This window comes from Alosa sapidissima, chromosome 12 (assembly GCF_018492685.1).
Source record: "Alosa sapidissima isolate fAloSap1 chromosome 12, fAloSap1.pri, whole genome shotgun sequence".
Classification (NCBI taxonomy): Eukaryota; Metazoa; Chordata; class Actinopteri; order Clupeiformes; family Clupeidae; genus Alosa; species Alosa sapidissima.
Window position 1 is genome coordinate 2,050,293 of NC_055968.1, and position 8,531 is coordinate 2,058,823.

Genomic DNA, 8,531 nt, shown 5'->3' on the forward strand with positions numbered 1-8,531 from the left:
CACAGCGCCCCCCAGCTCTGCCGCTTTTAGGCAAAGGGTTAGCTTACTCCTTAACGAACCAAACCATAACGAAACAGTGCTCCACCACATCTGTAGATTAAGCCACACAGCCAACTCAATGTAAGTGAGATAAACAATGTTTATTGTTCTCAGCATTGCCAGCATTGTGTATAATATGATTGTCACTTGGAGGAGACTTGGAGGACTGGAGGAGATAGTTAGCTAACCGCTGCTAACGTGCTAGCATCGTCACGTCAGAAAAGCATGGGGCTGTGCACAGTAGTGCAACATTTATTCACCATAAATGAATAAAGTTGAAGTGGCTCTGCAATGTAGGCTATGTTTCCGTTTATTTGTTGAATTTGTTTGTTATGAATTTTTATACATGTCATACTGGAGTCTTTTCGATGGATTCTAAATGAAATCAGGTCCGTGGCTCTCCAAAAGAGCCTCTTGGGATGTAACTTTTACAGACCTTTGCATAATATAGAAATGTATTGATAATAGGGCTGTAAGTAGATAAGTTAAAGGGGAACTCGGCAAGTCTAGCCATTTCTTCGCTGGTTTGCACTTTTGTCGTTGCACGTTTTCTCAACGAGCTCCCCCTACAGCTCTAGGACGTATATTCCACAACACCGTCGTAAAAAAACTCCCTCCTCCCCCTTCCCCCTTTCTATCGCTGCTGATGAGCAATTGTTGCCAGTCAACTTTTTCGTGTGGAGCAATGTCTACCGAGGTGAGTAATATATTACACAGTATCATAGAACATTGACATGTACATTTTGTATTGTGTTATCACCCATAAACTGTAACAGGGGTTGTACGGATGAAGCTAGCAAACGTTACTGCTTATTGTTATAGCCCCCAATGGAACTGTGAGAAATATTTTCTCCCGTCGAGAATGCAACGTTAGCTTTGTCTGCACGACGATAACGTTAGCTAAACTTGGCAATTACAATGACTGTGTTTAATGGCTCAAGTTGCTGTGATAAGTGGTTTACATGCAATTTAATCATGCATTTTGCACACAGTGCACACCCATTACTCTCAGTTAAATATCTCACTAACCCTTCACACAACACATGGCAAACCCAATGTGAACGGTAAACTTCATGAAGGTACTGTCTGTATAAATCGTCTTGTACATAAACTACCAGTGCTTTTTCAAAGTTTTCAATGTCTCTTTTTGCATGTCAAGGCCCTCGGAAGTCTACCAATGAAGTATGGAGCTACTTTGAGCCTCGTAAATGGTGTAAAACAGTGATTTATTTGCATGGCTAGGCCGATGCCTGAGGCATCCCCATCGAAAAACTGTTGGTAGCATCGGCTAACTAGCGCCAGATTTCTGAGTGCAGGGGACAAGCCAAGATGAGCTATGAGACATACGTTCACACTCGGTATCATCACATGTTTCAACACACTTTAGGTCAATATCACCTTTAAATGAACTAGCTGAATAACATAGGTGACCACTTCTGCATAATTTCATGGAGTGCTGATGTATCCTGCGTTGTGTTGAACCTGCGCGATTCAGCCCTGCACACGCCCGGACTCGAACCCGCAAACAGCAGCACCTCGGATCGGGAGGCGAGCGCGCTAACAATTGAGCCAATAGCCCAGGCTACTGGCTCGCATGCCAGCAGCACTCTTGAGGAGTCGGGGAGTGAGGTTTTACCACAAGCACAGCTAAGCTAGCTGGCATCCGTTACACTCACCCCCCTAAACCTCACTCCCGATCCGGGTCACGGCATCCGTTACAATAGCTGGCATCCGTTACACTGATTTGTACACACATTTTTGACAGTGAAATGTAGCATATATGTTTTGTGGTTGTGAACTTATTGCAATATCACCTTAACTGATCCACCTGTGTGTGCATGGTTTTAATTCTGAAGTGCAAAATAGTTAAGGCTACAGCACAAATATTTCCATAAAAATAAGCAAGTCCGACCGAGTCTGAATTTCTTTTGAAAGTGCTCCCGATTGATGCATTTAAAAGTTAAAATATACAAACATTTCTTAAATTCTTACAAAACACCATTAGGACAACACAGCATCAGATGAACGCAGGTTCAGGCCGAGGTCCTAGTAGTAGATCCCTTTGATACCAATGTTAATTGGTATCAAACTCTGGGACCCTGGTCCCTACCACTGATGTACTGATGTTTTGGGGGGGTTTTTGCTGTATGTTAATAATGCTGAATGAGCCAAACAAAAACTTCCTATGTAGCCTACGCAGCAAAATTTTGGTTGGCCCCACCAAATCTCACTCCAAAGGTTTTTTGATAACTTAGCCCTGCTAGTATTAAAATTAGGTTGATAATATAGAATTGGTTGGATTTAGATGCAGAGTAAGAGAAGCCAAACAATACATATTTAAGAGATAGAGAAATGGTTAAGTTTCTCGGGAGCCTGTTATTGAATCTTTGCATTAAAGTCTTGCATGGGTAAATTCAATGGATTATTTTAAAAGACACTTCTTTAAGTTCATTCGTAATCTAATATTTAAATGATAAACACCATATTTTCTTCCATTCTAGGTCAAAGAATAGGTTGTTCCAGTATGAAATAACTAGTGCTGTCAAACGATTAACATTTTTTAATCACGATTAATCGCTGAATTCCTATAGTTAATCACGATCACATATTTTATCGCATGATTAAAATTCTATTATTTTACATTTCTGAACTTTCCAGGAGTCCATGTTAACAATATAAAGCAATTATTGTGTATCTTGATTAGGATTCAAATGAAAGCAAAGCAAGTTACTTCATTAACTTAACTTTAAGACGTAGGTCTATTTGATTATTTCAAATCAAATTTCAAAAGATGTGCAGCAGACCTGAGGCAACACAATATATTCTTCAGAAATATAGCTAATAAAGGGCATAACAAACATAAAATACTATATTCATTATCTTTGAGTTCAGTTGAAAATAAGGAACTTTTCGACATGAGTGCTGCCATTTTATAGGCCTACAGTCTATGGTGCACTGTCACTTGCCACACACATCAGCGCCGAAGTTTTTAACACGCAATGAACAATGGATTTTATGGAGCGGCGTCGACCAAATATAACTGAATCGTGATTTACACAGCGGCAAAGTGCGATGCTGGTGTGCAGAGTTGTATTGAAAAGAATGGAATCTAATGTAGCCTACAGTAAATGAATGTCGAAAGCAGAGTGCATCGCACTCATGTCGGCATCGGTGTCCACAGCAATTTAAAACACCATTCAACTGACCGGGAGTTCAGAACTGCGTTGGTGTTTATTATACGAATCTACTCTTTGGCCGGCTCGTAAGCCCAAACAAGTGTGTGCAGCATGCCTTTACGTAGCCTACTAAAGGCGCATCATCATAAAGATAGGCTACATTTAATCTGCATCACGCCCCATTTTAGCGGAAAACAAGTTAACATTATATCATTGATTCCAATGGGAAAGACAGATAGCCTAATCACACCTTGACGTTACATCTAGTTATTAATTTACAGGCCATTCAATCATTTTACTAACACGGCAGTTATGAAGAATTATGTGTATGTAACTTACTCATGTCGAAACTATGTACATTACAACCCATTCAGCACGTACTAGCTACACTTACCATATCCCATGTCAAATGGTTAGCTTGCTAGCTAGCTAACTGTGGAACTTCAGTATAACAGGCATAGCCAATTATCTCACCTAGTTGTAGGAAAAAGGCTACGTTCATATTACAAGTGATAGAATGAATGTGTGACTTATGTTTAGTTGATGTTATGACATGTAAAGTTAAGCTTGCCGAACTTAGTTATAGTCAGCCACAGGCAGTTTGACTGCCTACATTTGTGACACTCCTGTTAGTAGGCTAAACTGGAAAGAGCAAAAAATAGGAAATAATGGTCACATTAATCTCATAAACACACAGATAACTCTTACACCAACCTTATTTTGTGCCTTTTATTCACGTTTGTTTCAAGATTTAGTAAGTAGGCCTATAAGCCCTTTTCGCTCCCCACTTCGATGCAGCATGGTTTCCATTATCCAAACAGCTCCCTTTCCCCTAAAAGGGGGCGTGTACATGCAGCACGGTCTAGCTAGATCCAGTGTGGTGTTGTAGTTGTTCTAACGTTACTAGTTGTTGCTTGTGAAAAAACGACAAAGTTTGTTACACCAAAAAGAACGTTAATCTTGCGATAAAAAAATTGACGCCGTTAAAATAGGTTTACGTTAACGCCGTTAATAACGTGTTTAACTGACAGCACTAGAAATAACTCTTGGGATAGAGACATTGTATTTTTGAAAAAGAGTGTGTATACGGCTGTTATCTCTGTTATTAGCAGAGAAACAGACTTGGCCAATCTCAGTAACAGTGGGATTTAAGGGTAATAAAGAACAATCATGTAAAGAGTTTTTAAGAAGAGAGACAGCACCAGAAAGGATAGCATCAAAGACTATAGCGTACTCCTTGGGAAGAATAGGAATATTGTATCTGTGTGGAACTTCAGAGTAGGACATTAAATCTCCACTAGAGTTGATTTTATGATTTTTGTAAATCACTCTTATAAGATCTTGACATAGATAAGTGCTCTCGTTCACATAAGTTTGTGTCTTGGATTCAGATTCCAATTTTCGTTCTCAGATTCTGGGTTTATATTGGCAATACGTTATAAATAAAATTGATGCCATACAGCAGCTGTGAATAGGATTTAGCAGAAAACCTTAGAAACGTTGTGTGACTCTGGAGTATGTTAATGTTACTATATTAGCAGAAAGATAATGCTTGGTGAATGTAGGCTGTGGTGGTATATAAACCCAGGCTGAACTAATTTGTTCTAGTGAGAGATGCATGTGAAACTATTGCTATTGTAAAGAAAGAAAAAAAATGTTGTTCCTGATTGAAAACAATTCTCTTCTCAGTGTGCTGTGAGTCTGTAGCCATCATTTTTTCTGGAACAAAATAACCAACACCATGTCCCAACCAATTCATATAATAACTTCGAAGTAGAAATGATGGAAGATAAAAAAAATTTAATTTTTAATTTAAATGGCATGCAAAAGTGCTAAGTTAAAAGTCTAAAGCTAATTATTAAAGTTGAAATGAAGCAGTCAAATAAAACAGATGTCACTAGTTAGCAGATGTCACTAGTTAAATATTTAAATATACCATAAATACAAATAAAGTCAGAAATATGACCCGATATTCAGAATAAAGCACAAACAAGTTGCATTAATCTCGGCTGTGCACCGCCATCTTTGTTTTCAGAAAATGATGACATCACGCGAATGGTTGGTACAACATTCTATGCTGTTTACATAGAGGCTGTCAAAGCTTCACAGCTTGCTGCCTCAACAAAATGGATTTGGACGAATGGGAAAGACCCACCAATGAGGGCAGGCATCCAATTGCCTGTGCTTTTGAGCCAGTAAGAGCCGTGGGAGTTTTAGTGCCCCCCACAGAGCCTGACTATTCAGGAGAAATAGATGATCGAGAGATCTGAGCGCACAGAAAACAATCGGTGGTGCTTATGTGGGGATTGTGTCCCTATGTTCGCTGACATGGCACACATTACATTACATTACATTACATTACATTACATTTGGCTGACGCTTTTTAACCAAAGCGACTAACAACATGGTAAACAGTAAGTTTTAGAACAATTCTCACAATTTTAGGACAGTTTAAAAAATAACATTAGAGTACAGTAAGAATAAGTGCGTCGGTGAGTGCTGTTTTTAACAGTTACTTGTCAGTTTAAAACGGCTGGTGAGTGCTAGGATCAGTAAGACTTGTTGTAAGTGTTGCTATGAGAGTAGATGTTCTCTAAAGAGCTGGGTCTTCAGGAGTTTTTTGAAAGTGGAAAAGGATGTCCCTGCCCTTGTAGGAACTGGCAGTGTGTTCCACCAACGAGGAACAACAGATGAGAAAAGTTTGGATTGGCTTGAGCGTACCGGTGGTAGAGCTAGACGTCGTTCGTCAGAGGAGCGCAGCGGTCTGGAGGTAGTGTAAGTCTGTATGAGGGCATTCAAGTAGGTGGGAGCAGAACCGGAGACTACTTTGTAGGCAAGCGTTAGAGACTTGAATTTGATGCGGGCCGCCATAGGTAGCCAGTGTAGCTGGATGAGCAGCGGGGTAACATGTGCCCTTTTGGGTTGGTTGTAGACCAGGCGCGCCGCCGCGTTCTGGATCATCTGAAGTGGTTTCACTGCGGAGGCTGGGAGACCTGTCAGGAGGGCATTGCAGTAGTCGAGTCGTGAGATGACTATTGCCTGAACCAGAAGTTGGGTAGCATCTTGAGTCAAGTAAGTCCTGATTTTCCGTATGTTGTAGAGTGCAAAACGGCATGACCGGGCGACTGAGGCAACATGATCTGAGAAGTTTAGTTGGTTGTCAAGAACAACTCCTAGATTTCTTGCAGTCCTGGTCGGTGAAACAGACAGGGAGTCAAATTTGATGTTGATGTCGTGGTGTATGGTAGGTTTAACTGGGATGACCAGCAGTTCAGTCTTTGAGAGGTTCAGCTGGAGGTGGTGTGCCTTCATCCATGTAGCTATGTCTGAAAGGCAATCCGAGATCCGTGCTGAAACCAGGGGGTCGTCAGGTGGAAAGGACAGATAGAGCTGTGTGTCGTCTGCATAGCAGTGGTATGAGAAGCCGTGCGAACGGATAATCTGTCCCAAGGAGGTGGTGTAGATAGCAAAGAGGAGGGGGCCCAGCACTGAGCCCTGGGGGACCCCTGTGGTGAGATGGTGAGGTGCGGATAGCTGACCAAGCCATGATACGTTAAACGAGCGTCCTGTGAGGTAGGATTCAAACCAGGAGAGAGCAGAACCGGAGATTCCCATGTCAGCGAGTATAGAGAGAAGGATACGGTGATTAACCGTGTCAAAGGCAGCCGATAAGTCAAGCAGAATGAGTACTGATGACCGAGCGGTCGCCCTGGCTTCTTTTAAGGCTTCTGTTACAGACAGCAGAGCCGTTTCGGTAGAGTGGCCGCTTTTGAACCCAGACTGATTTGGATCCAGAAGGTTGTTCTGTGAAAGGAAGTCAGAGACCTGTTTGGAGACTGCTCGTTCAATGCCTTTGGATAGGAAAGGCAGTAGTGAGACAGGGCGGTAGTTCTCGACTTGAGCAGGGTTGAGAGAAGCTTTCTTAAGTAACGGTGTTACCCGGGCCATTTTGAACGCTGTTGGAAATGTGCCGGAGGTTAGCGAGGCATTTATCACATGTGTGATAGCTGGAGCGATGGTCGGGCTGATGGACTGAAGTAGGCTCGTAGGTATAGGGTCCAGCGAGCATGTGGTAGGACGGCTGCATGTCAGGAGTCTGGACACTTCACTCTCGGAGAGAGGCGTGAATGCTGAAAAAGATGTTCCAGCAGTCCCTAGAGGTTGTAGGAGTGCGGTATCTGAGTCAGATGCGTTGAGTGGGCATGTAGAGAATTGACTGCTGATTGCCGCCACTTTATTTGTAAAAAATGAGGCGAGGGTATCTGCAGTAAGGCTGGATGGAGGAGGAGGCAGCTGAGGGTTGAGTAGCGATTTGAAGGTTGAGAAAAGTTTTCGAGTGTCTGTAGCGCTGTTGATTTTGTCATGGTAGAAAGCAGTCTTAGCAGCAGTGATGCTAAGTAGTTTTTGAGGTCGTCAGCTAGTTTGGATTTGTGCCATTTCCTCTCCGCGGCTCTGAGTTTGGTGCGCTGCGATCGGAGGGTATCATTTAGCCATGGATGAGAATGTTTGGATCGAGCTGGCCTTGTGGTAAGAGGGCACAGCTCGTCTAGACACGAGGTCAGTGTGGAGCAGAGCGAGTCAGTGGCTTCATTAACCTCCAGAGAGGAGAAGGTGTTGAGTGGAGGTAGACCGGAGGCAACCACAGAGGAGAAGTGCGTTGGAGACAGGTTCCGGATGTTGCGGCGGAACGTGACCATCGGCGAAGGAGCCGGAGGCTGTTCTGTCAGGCTGACGTTGAACTGGATGAAGAAGTGGTCAGAAAGATGGAGAGGCGTCACTATGAGGGTGTCTGTGCTGCAGTTCCGAGTGAAGATCAAGTCAAGCTCTTTGCCAGCTTTGTGAGTCGGTGGGCTTTGAACCAGTTCGAGGTCAAAGGAGTGGACCAGGGCCAAAAAGTCTGCTGAGCCTGGGGCATCTAAGTGGATGTTCATATCACCGAGAACAAGAAGCGGACAGTCATGCTCAGGGATGGAGGATAGCAGAGTGTCAAGTGGAGACATGTCAAGTGGACACATGGAGAGTGTCTGCTGCCAGGAAATGAACCTGGGACATCTCATCCAAAATAACAGATACATCACGTCCAATCCTACGTGCCAAATGCTGTCATTAGAGCGAGACGTTGGAGGTCGCAATGCGGTCGCTGAGGGACATCCGAGCCGAAACACTGGAACGCCCAATACACAGCAGTTAACCAACTAACACATTGTTGATAGGTTGTGCGGAGGGAGTAGGCTAGGGGACTACACTGATCACCTGAGATTACACTCATTTTTACACCCATACTCAGTTGTTCTGCAATTATCATGGTAGAAGCTG